We start from the raw sequence: 11,095 nt of genomic DNA, 5'->3' as shown, positions 1-11,095 counted from the left end.
AAAAAAAATAGAATATGTTCTGTAAAAAGATGGCTAAATTGTATGTCTGTCCCAATGACAAGTTGACCTCCTGAGGCTTTATCTGGTACTAAGATTTTGTGATTCTGTGATAAAATGTCACCCTATTGTTATGATTCGCATTTCTAAAACCCTGTCCATTCGATGTTAATCAATGTTCTATGAATAACAGAGTTTCAAACAAGTTCAAAGACCATTAAAGTTAAACCTTTGTTATTGTTTATGTTTGTTTGTTTGTTTTTTTGCTGCAGGACATCTCCCAATCTTAATATATATACCATGACTCCTCAAAAAAGGACAGGATTATGAATGCAAGATTGACCAAATTTATTTAACACAGAATCTTTTGGTTGACGAATGATTCTTATTTTTTATTTTTTTGACATTGAGTTTCACTCTTGTTGCCCGGGCTGGAGTGCAATGACACAATCTGGGCTCACTGCAACCTTGCCTCTCGGGTTCAAGCAATTCTCCTGCCTTAGCCTCCCAAGTAGCTGAGATTACAAGCACCTGCCACCATGCCCAGCTAGTTTTTGTATTTTTAGTAGAGACCAGGTTTGGCCATGTTGGCCAGGCTGGTCTTAAACTCCTGATTTCAGGTGATCTGCCTGCCTCGGCCTCCCAAAGTGTTGGGATTACAGGCATGAGCCACCACACCAGGCCTTGAGGAATGATTTGGAACACTTTTTGAGGAACTACTAGTAATAGATTAGGGACTTTTTGTGTTCCACAGAACACAGTTTAGAAAACACCACATTAGTCTGTCTAGGTATTTCTTGGTGTACTTCAACTGGTTCAAATGGTTGACATACAACGCTACCTGCTTTCTTGATAATGTTTAATTTAATTCTACATGCATTTCATACAGGCTTTTTTGTTAATTCATACTCAGTAAAATTCATTCTTTGTGGTGTACAATTTTACAGGTTTTGAAAAATTCCTAGAGCTGTGTATCTACCACTATAGTCATGGTAAGAACAGTTCCACTGCCCCCCCAAATTCCCTCATGCTGCCTTTTTATAGTCAAACCCTTCCCCAGACCCAATGCCTGGCAGCCATTGTTCTGTTTTTCATCCTTTTGGTTTTGCCTTTATAGAATGTCATATAAATGGAATCGTGCATTATGTAGCTTTTGGGCCTGGCTTCTTTTACTTAGCAAAATGCATCTGACATTCATCCATGTTGTTATATGAATCAATAGTTTGTTCCTTTTCATTGTCAAATTGTATTCCCTTGTTTGAATGGGCCATAATTTGTTTTCCCAGTCATCCACTGAAGAAAGTCATATAGCTTTTTACTTGTCAGAAAATGATAGATAAATGAGCATATGTTCTTAGCTAACAAATGAAGCATACTCTTGGGTAGTATAATAGCAAATGAAATTTTGTTTCAGTAAAAGAGAATATCTGATGAACTGCAAATGATTATATTTTTCTTTTACTTGAGAATAAAAAGCCATGAGAAGAAACTGGGTTTGTCCACATAATCATTAAACATAAAAATATCCCAAATACATTCCCATAAAACTTAAGAGATTTCCACAGAAGCTATCCCTGCCAGATAGGGAAACTAGTTAATAGAATATCCCAGAAGTATTGAAGGATTATTGGTTATTTGGTCGTGCACCATGACCTCATTTATAGGGCAGACAAAGCAACTCTCTTAGAAGTAGGAGGTGATGGGCCGAGGTGAAGTTCCTTTCATAAGAAAAATAAGATCAACAGAATATTACTTATGAAGATCAGAATAATGCATTGCATCCACTAACCTACTTACTACCTCATTTCATTCTGAATATATCCTCTACTCTCCACTGATCCTTGTGGAAATTCATCAGGGTTGCATTTGCAGACCAAGAGTGTCTCATGTTGCAAGATGAGACAGGTCACCTTTGGATGACTCAATTCAAGAAAACTTGTCAATTCAAACTCCCCAGTCTGCGACTACCTCTAAACCCGCTCCAAAGAGTTTTGCTGTCCTACTGACAATCATGCATTTCCCTTATGGCTTTAAAAGGAGGACTTTGGCCTTGATGCTGTTTCCCTGGAGAAAAACTGTTTTGGGTCCAAAGCATTTCTGCAGACAAAGAGCTACAGAGACACCTTTTATTTCTGCTATTGTTTTCTTTGTTTCACTTTGTTTTGTTTGATGCACTTTGTGGAGGTCAAGCTTACTTCTCTGAAAATGTATGATAATCTCTCTTGCCATTTCCGGGATTCCAAGAGTAACTCCATTTAGAAGATGTAAGATTCCCAGAGCTTCTCAAAGACATCCTGTTTAAGGAGGAAATGGTCTTATTTTACTGGCTTGATATTGAGTGTTGAACAATTTCTATTATTTATGCAACAAACATTGAATAAGTCCTAGGGCAGAGAGCACAGGGCAGTGAACAGGATAGATGCCAATCCCAGCCTTCATGTGTCTGTTAGACACAGGAGAACTGACATGCTTTAAAACAATTTAATGGGGCTAAAAGCTGTTTGAAGCTGGCTTCATGGCTCTATGAGAATATCATCAAACTGTCTACATTCTAGGAAATTTTCCAAATAATGACCACAAGAAATTGGCTATAGACTTTAACTTCCTACAAAGATAGAATTTATTATTGCACATTCTCCTTAAGATTGAAAGTGCAAAAAACTGTTCAGACTCATAAAAATTAAAGAAAAACAAATTATAAAAGTAAAGGAGAATGCTGTTCATTTGAAATTGTGTGTGCCCAGAAAGGTCACTGCATTTGCTTAAAGACAATATCCCTCAAGGTAGTTGAGAACTCAGACATAAAAAGTGAAAATAAAGGTTTTTAAAAAAATCGTGTAGAGATTAAATGTCATTTGTTTTTAAGATGTCCCCAATTCTACCCATTAAAAGAAGATAGTGAGAATCTTGTTAGGTCACTGATGAGTACTGACAGCTTTCGTTGTGGGCCCCAGGCTCTGCTGGGCTTCCAGATAGATATTAACTGCCTTCTCCAGCCCAGAGAAGGGAACCTATCCCCACCCCACTGCACAGAAAGATGCCAACTTTAGCCAACTATAGCTCCCTATAAGGAGGTGATTAATTAGGAAGACCCAGAAAGATGTGATAGTGGGAATGGCGCAGTCACAGAAGCTGAAAACCCCAGAGACACCATTCCCCTGTACCCACCACAGACCATGGTGGGCCTGGCTTTGCCCAGAATGAAATCAGGTCTCAGTGTCTCGCTCTGAGTCATGATCCTCATTCCTCACTGTGAGTGTATTCATCATAACAAAATATCGTAGACCGGGTGACTTAAATGACAGAGACGTATCCTCATGGTCCCGGGGGTTGGTGATAGGAATTTTTCAGCTCCATTATAGTCTTATGGGACCACTGTCATGTATGCGGTCCATTTTTGAACCAAACATTGCTATGCGGTGCAGGACTGTGTGTGAATGAGTGAATGAATGTATGAGTGGCTCTTTGTTCCAGCTCTCTCTCTTATTAGCCATTTTTTCCTTGAGTAACTCAGTTTACCTACTCAAACCTCAGGATTCTAAAGTTAGGGCCTTAACTCACATGGCAATTGTGTTGCTCAAATAAGAGAAAATATATGAAAATGCTTTATGAACATTTTACTTAAATATTAAGAGTTACTATTCTGGTCTGTCAAAACACAGAAAAAAGAGGACAAACGACTAATTTTTGAGTCCAACTAAAATAGATTTTTTATTTTCTTAATATAGCAAGTCTATGCAAATCCACATGTATGGGACCAATTTTCCAATTCCAGTCTCATCCTAGGAGTTCCCAGATGTCCAGAACTCATAATATAAACATTAAAGAGCACCATTAAATTATAGCAAGGACATGGCACTTCTCTTTATAGCAATCCAAGGTCAAATGAACCTCTAATGGGACGCATAGAGATTCTTCTCTTGGATGACTTCAAAAAGGGCTTGGGGACCTACATGTTTATACAAAACATAATCAGGACTCAGAATTTATAAGTAAAATTATACCACAACTTTGGAATCCAGGCTGCAGAATTCCAATAGTATTTAAACTTGAAATGAGACGAAAACTCTGCCATTCCTTTGGTTTGCTTGTCCTGTGCACCAGATTGAATTATGTGGGGCAGAGGGCAAACAGACATCAACCTCAGTTTCTGGGAGATGAAGCTGGACTTAATTATTCTTCTCTCCTTTTTTTTTCCACAAAAACTATTTCAGGGTTTACTTTGACCCAAATCCCCTGTTGGCCTGCTTTGAGGACGAGGTGAGAGGTCTGAGGACTGAGAAGTAATGAAGGCCAAGCATCTTCATTTGTAAGAGGGAAAGAAAAAAAAAAAATAGAAGCAAAGAAAAATGGAACAGGCTTGTAAGGTAATTAGCCATTTTCAAATGCAGCGATGGGCAAAGGAAACAAAACGTAGAACATGTATTAAAAGTCAAGCAGATGGTTTAGAAAATACAGCTGTAGGATCACACAGATTTTGACCATCCAAACCAAATTCAATTATCATGTCTGTGCTGCTTTTCTCTTTCTGCGACTGAAAGGCTATTATTAGGTGCTCTCTCTCTCTCTTTTTTACATCTCCAAGTAATGCCTTCGTAAAACATTCCAAAAAGTAAACATTAGCTTTAGGCCGTTTGATTACTGGTTTCCCAGAACGCTATGTTCTGTCCCATTTCTCTCCATATTCCTTTAATATTAAAAATAGGAAATGACTGAGGCAGTTGAATGGATCTGCCTTGGAGGCTGTTCCCCCAGCCAGTCTCCCAAGCACTGTTGGGTCCTCATCCCACCAAACCCCATTTCATCTTTATGACATAGACAGCCCTATGCCAAGCAGACAAAACCAGGGCACCCATCATATCTAACATGGAAAGTATTTAGAAACTGAGCCCTTCTTTCTTCTCCACCAATTACTAATTCCTTAACAGTGCCTTGTTTTGTTTAAAAAGCTTCCTTGACTGTGGCTCATTTTAGGTAAAGGTCGTTTTATTTTTCACATTGGCTTAGCATCTGAATGGAAAGAACTGACTATAAATGAGTCTTTGAACAGGCGAGGTAAATGGAGCCCTGAATAATAAGAAAGCTCACAGAAGGCCCTCCTTGGTGTAGCAGAACCCGGGAACTGATCCGGGCTGACACAGTGATCAGTTGTGATTCCTGCAGATACTCTTATTCCCACGCTACTTCCTTCAAGCTCTGAGCTGACTCAGGGGAAAGCATGTCTGACAAGCCTTGTAGTAGGAACCATTCCCTGGAGTGTCAAAGGGCAGAAAGGCAGCTAACAAGTCAGGCCATGAATTACTTTGCTGCTGGGGACAGATACCAGATGAATATGTGTACCCAGGTTCTGCACAAAAATTTCTTTCATGCTCCTCAAAAACAACGTCACAGAGCAAAGTTTGTCCCAGTGAGTTTGTTTGCCCTCAATATGTGCCTCTGAAGCCAAATGAAAAGAGAAAATGTGAAGGAAAGCAATGGTCATTGCAATTAAGCTAGCAAACAACTTAATCCTGAAGCCAAATTCATTCTCACATAAATTTAAATAACATTTTAGAAAACCTTAAATTATCCCTCATTTCAAATTCTATTCTGTGCTTTGGTAACATTCTTAAGCACATTCGTACACATTTAGAATTGTTGGACACATACTATTTTGCCTTTTCCTTTTGAAATGTAACATGATTTCACACATTTTCATACATCACCATTGGCCATGAACTTATCTGTAATAGCAGTACGAAGCTCAGTCTTTCATTAGTTTAGTCATTCAACAAATATTTCTGAGCACCTCTAGTTACTAGAGACTTATATATAATCAAAAAGAGGATCCCTAAGGATAACCCAATAGGGTTGTTTTTCAACAGTCTTAAAACTGATTTCTTTATATTTTATTTATTTTGCAGAGTCAGGCTTCTGTATCGCCAAATAAAGAGACATTTTTCCTCAAGAAAAAGTGAACGTAAAGTACAAGATCTCACTTCATTTTCTGTGCCTTAATCTCTTCTATGGAAAATGAGGGAGGGATAAATGTGATACCGAAATCCTTTCTTTCCCTGGAATTCTGTGGTCTAGGTTTAAGGACACAGTAGCAACATAACATGTATTGTTTTGTTCAAGCATCTTACAATTGCTCTAAGGAGTCATTATGCTGTCTCTAGTCTCTAATTCACCAGCGACAAACACTTAAGAAAGAAAATCGAGTTTATGTCACAAAGCCCCACTAAGTGTTTAGCTGCAAAGTGTGAATCCTCAGAAATAGACCAGGAATTTAGGAACTGGGAACAAAGGGACATATCTTTCACTACGATAAGGGAAGAACAAGGAGGCCTTTGGGAAAACAAGAAAAAATCCCATTATGGGATTCAATGAAAGAAGAGAAAATTGTTTCCTCTTAATAAATATGACTTTATTTCTTTCCAGCCACCTATTAATCCAAACTTTTAAAAAATGTTCTTGGCACTGGCGATTCCTGTCTGAGCCCATTGCTGTTCTGATTTCCCACTGAGATCTACAAGTGATCAAGAGATCAATAATTCCAAATGGTGTTTTTACAGGAGCATTTCCTTCCAGAGTACAGAAAATGCTCTTTCATGAAGACAGATGGACGCAGTCTGCAGGACCCTGCTTACTCGAGAGAAACCGTCTTTGAAAACTTTTGACAACCAGCGGGGTAGCACGTCTGTTTCTATTTAAATGAGCTCATTACAGTTAATATTTTTGTGACTTCCAACCAGTTGTTCAATCATTTCTCAAGTGTGATATGTTTTAATCAAAAATGAAACACTTCAGGACACAGATATTGTTAACACCCTGTTTTCACTACATCTTTTCTGGAACAGAGTTTCTGGAATAAGGCACTTTTTTAAAAAGGGGGGGATGGTACTTATGATATTTCTTTGTTGGCTGGAATAAAGCAAGTGGAATAATAAACAGGCCCCAAGTTACTGTAAGAATGACATGCCCCTCGTCCACTTTCATAGGTCTGTTTCTTTGGTAAGCCATTTTCTGATCTCGCGTAGAGGATTTTATTTTATTGACTACTTTAAAAGACATAGTAAATCTAGTCTATCTGGCATTTTATTGACCAAAATAATCTAGTAAATGGCACTTCTGAGTTTACCAGGAAAATCATAGTTGACACTTCTAATGATGATGGACAGAGGAGAATAGGCTACCAGCCAAAAAGTCAGATGGCAACCAAAGCACACTCCCAGATTCAGGAAATGTCAGAAAGTGACACTTTTGAAGAGAATAAAACTCTCCTTATTACAGGACTGCAATATGTGATTCTGGGGGCATTCTAATACTAGAGATTAAGGGACTCCCTTAAATGTTATTAAAGTGGAACTTTAGTCAGTGTACATTTGAAATGGTAACCTGTTTGGGAGAACAGTCTTCTAGGTTGACATTTGAAGTGGTATTGCCATGGCAAATGCACCCTAGAGGCATGGATCTAAACGGAATCTAGGAAAGACAGAGTGCAGAGTAAGAAATTCTTATTACTTCTTTGCCAGGGCAAAGATAAAAATCACTGGGATGCTGGAAGAGCTGTGGCATTTCAATAAGCCACCACTGCTCCACAGAAATGACCAACAGGACACTCAACACCCCATGTACACAAATCAGCCATGGAATCTTAATTCGACTTCTTGATAAAAGAGATTAAGTTGATGGAACCATGCAAATATAGCATTCAATTTGGTAGCAAATGATGGCCACTATAAATTAGTAAATTGACGTTCGGGTCCAGATTTATCTCATGCAAGCTGGATGGCCCCTGGGCAAAGCTGGGATGTTCATTCCTAATTCACATTATGCAGTGAGGTCCAGCTTACACTGATGTCAACTCCCTGACTAACAGAATTACCAAAGTATTGATGCCTCTTCTTTTGTTACCCAAGAAAGATTAAATAATGTTAAATTGTGTTATATTTTAATTCCTTAAAAAGTATAATTAAAATAATAAAAATAACACATAATAGTTATTGAGTATTTGCTAAGTGCCAAGCACTATTTTAAGTATTTTAATGTAGATAGATAGATATGTTTTAATGTATAGACAGATAGATTTAATCTTCATGGCATTCCTAAGAATATGCCCATTTTATAGATGAGGCAATAGAGGCACATAGAAGTTAAATAAATTGCTAAGAACACACAACTGGTGAAAGGCATAGTCCAGATTTGAACTCTGGCAATTTAAATCTTCAGTCCATCTTCTCAATTACTAGACAAAATCGCTCTATTAAATAAAGGTTTTATTGAGCAGTATATGCCCTTGACCAAAGAAGTCATAGAAAAGTTTTACTGAGTTAAACAAGAGTTTTCCATATATAATAGCATTCCCTAGCATTGTTTTTTCCCCCCTGGTTTGACTTTGGTATTCAGAATACATCTTTTTTCATAACTCCCATGTGTCTGAGGTCAGGATTTTCACATGTGGTGCAAACACCCATTCCCAAATCAACCCATTGACTTCCAACCACAAGTTTACTAGGAGTAATTAAACACTCTGCAGTGCAAAGATCAGGTCTGGGTCAGAGAAAGCAAGGGCAGGGTGGAACTTGGCTGCAATGTTTGTTTGTTTTTCAGTGCATATACTGAGACTATACGACCGACAACTTTCACCTCATATTATTTTTCTCCTTTGCCAATTATTGACCGTAGGAGCAGTAAACAAAAACCTGTCTTCCTTGCTGCTCTGAAGCAAATACACAATTAAAACACAGGTGTGTTTGTCTTATTAGAATCTTTGCCATGGAAATTCTAAAATATTACCAAGGCAGGGTCATGTTATCTTGCTGTGTTACTGAACAGGAGAGATGGGAAGTCTAAATAGAGACACTAAGCACAGAATGTGCCTAGCCCAGACACTAAGCACAGAATGTACCTGCACAGAGGAGTATGGAAAACAGGTGCTCTGACCACAAGTATTGTGTAAGAGGATGATGTTTTCCATGAGGAGGACCACAATGGTCAAGCCAAGCCCAGAGAGTAGAGACCCCAATCTGTTTCTAATCGACATCACTCAGGGGTCAAAGTCGTAATAGCATCAGGTTGATGAGATAGGGACAGGAGCTGGAGATCCACTGACCAGCTAGTTGAGATGGATTGGGCATCTTCCACAGTGCAATCTTTATTCAATCATTTATTCATTCATAGAAATGTATTGTTGAAGGCCAACTATGTTCCAAACACTGAGTAAGACGGGAACTATCCCCTGATCCCAAGGAATGTGTAGTCTAACTCAGGAATCCAGCTCAGCCAGAAGTCAAATTCCAACCAACAGGCCTACCTGGAAGAAGTGGTAAGAGGTGTCCTGATATAGACAAGACGAATAGTTTGGGATACAGCGTTCAGAATATTTCCAGTCTAGGACCTGTGTTTGCTGGAACATCTGCAAAAATGGGAAGACCACTAGTAAAGTTCAGAATCTGCGGGGTCAGAATCAGTTAAGTTTAGAACAGCAAGCATATCACCTGATAGAAGAGGCTGATCCTGGGCTAGGCACAGTGGCTCACGCTTATAATCCCAGCACTTTGGGAGGCTGAGGCAGGTGGATCACTTGAGGTCAGGAGTTCAAGATCAGCCTGGCCGACATGGCGAAACCCCATCTGCACTAAAAATACACAAATTAGCTGAGTGTGGTAGTGCATGCCTCTAGTCTCAGCTCCTCAGGAGGCTGAGGCAGGAGAATGACTTGAACCTGGAAGGCAGAGGTTGCACTGAACCCAGAGCGTACCAGTGCACTCCAGCCTGGGAGACAGAGCAAAGATTTTGTTTCAAAAAATAAATAAATAAATAAATAAATAAATAAATAAATAAATAAATAAAAAGAGAAAGAAAAGAAAAAGAAGAAGAAGAGGCTGACCATAAAACAGGTTGTCTGCTCTCTGCCCAGGTGCAACTTCCTGCTGCTGGGCAGCCAATGCTCCACAGACCTCTAACCTAGATTGAAGATGGCCCCATTCTTGCAGGAGGACTGCCCACTGATGCAGGGGCAGGGATGCTGGGGTTGGCAGAAGGTGCTGAGGGCACACTTGGAATTCATGGTATTATGTATATTTTTGGCATCAGATTAACTTTTCCCTAAGTGTTTATCTCCAATTGACATTAAGATTAATCTTGTATTCACTGAGAGCACACCAAGTCATGGCAGAGAAAAGTAGTCCAAATGAATGGTACATGAAAGAAAGGGACTACTAAATACCTAACATTTGGCTAATAGTGAATTAATAGAGGGTCAGTGATGTAAAATACAATTCATTTCATATATTATAGGTAGATAGACATATGTATATAAGATATATAGAACAGATATAGACATAGGCATGTGTCAGCAAGCAGCTCCCATGATGGTAACTGACTGATAAAAGGAAAGAACAACAACAACAACAAAATCCTACCTGCATGAAAACAATTACAAAAATTAGAAGTGCCAATGTCTCCAGATGAGAAGGAACTAGCACAAAGATTCTGCACCATGAAAAATATGAAGGTAGTGACACCATCAAATGATTGCACTAGCTCTCTAGCAATGGTCTCTAACCAAAATGGAAACTCAGAAATTACAGACTAATAATTCAAAGCATGAATTGCAAGGAAGCTCAATAAGGCCAAGACAAAGTTGAAAATAAACACAAAGAAACTTCTAAATCAATCCATGATTTATAAATATCTTCCTTCATTTCATGGATTGATTTAGAAGAGATCAATCAGAGCTTCTGGAACTGAAAAACTCACTTAAGGAATTTCAAAATACAATTGAAAGATTTGTCAATAGACTGGACCAAGCAGAAGAAAGAATTTCAGAGCTTGCAAGCTGGTCTTCTGAATTAACCCCAAGCTGATAAAAATAAAGAAAAAGAATTTTTTAAAATGAGCAAAGTCATTGAGAACTATGAAATTATGTAAAGTGACCAAACCTATGAATTGTTGGTATTGCTGAAAGAGAAGAAGGAAAAGCAAAAACCTGGAAAATGTATTTGAGAAAATAATTCAAGAAAACTTCCCTAATCTCTCTAGAGAGGTAGACAGCCAGATACAAGAAATCCAGAGAACACCTGTGAGATACTATACAAAATGAACACCACCAAGG

This window comes from Macaca nemestrina, chromosome 5, assembly GCF_043159975.1.
Source record: "Macaca nemestrina isolate mMacNem1 chromosome 5, mMacNem.hap1, whole genome shotgun sequence".
Lineage (NCBI taxonomy): Eukaryota > Metazoa > Chordata > Mammalia > Primates > Cercopithecidae > Macaca > Macaca nemestrina.
Note: the sequence above shows the minus strand (reverse complement) of the source record.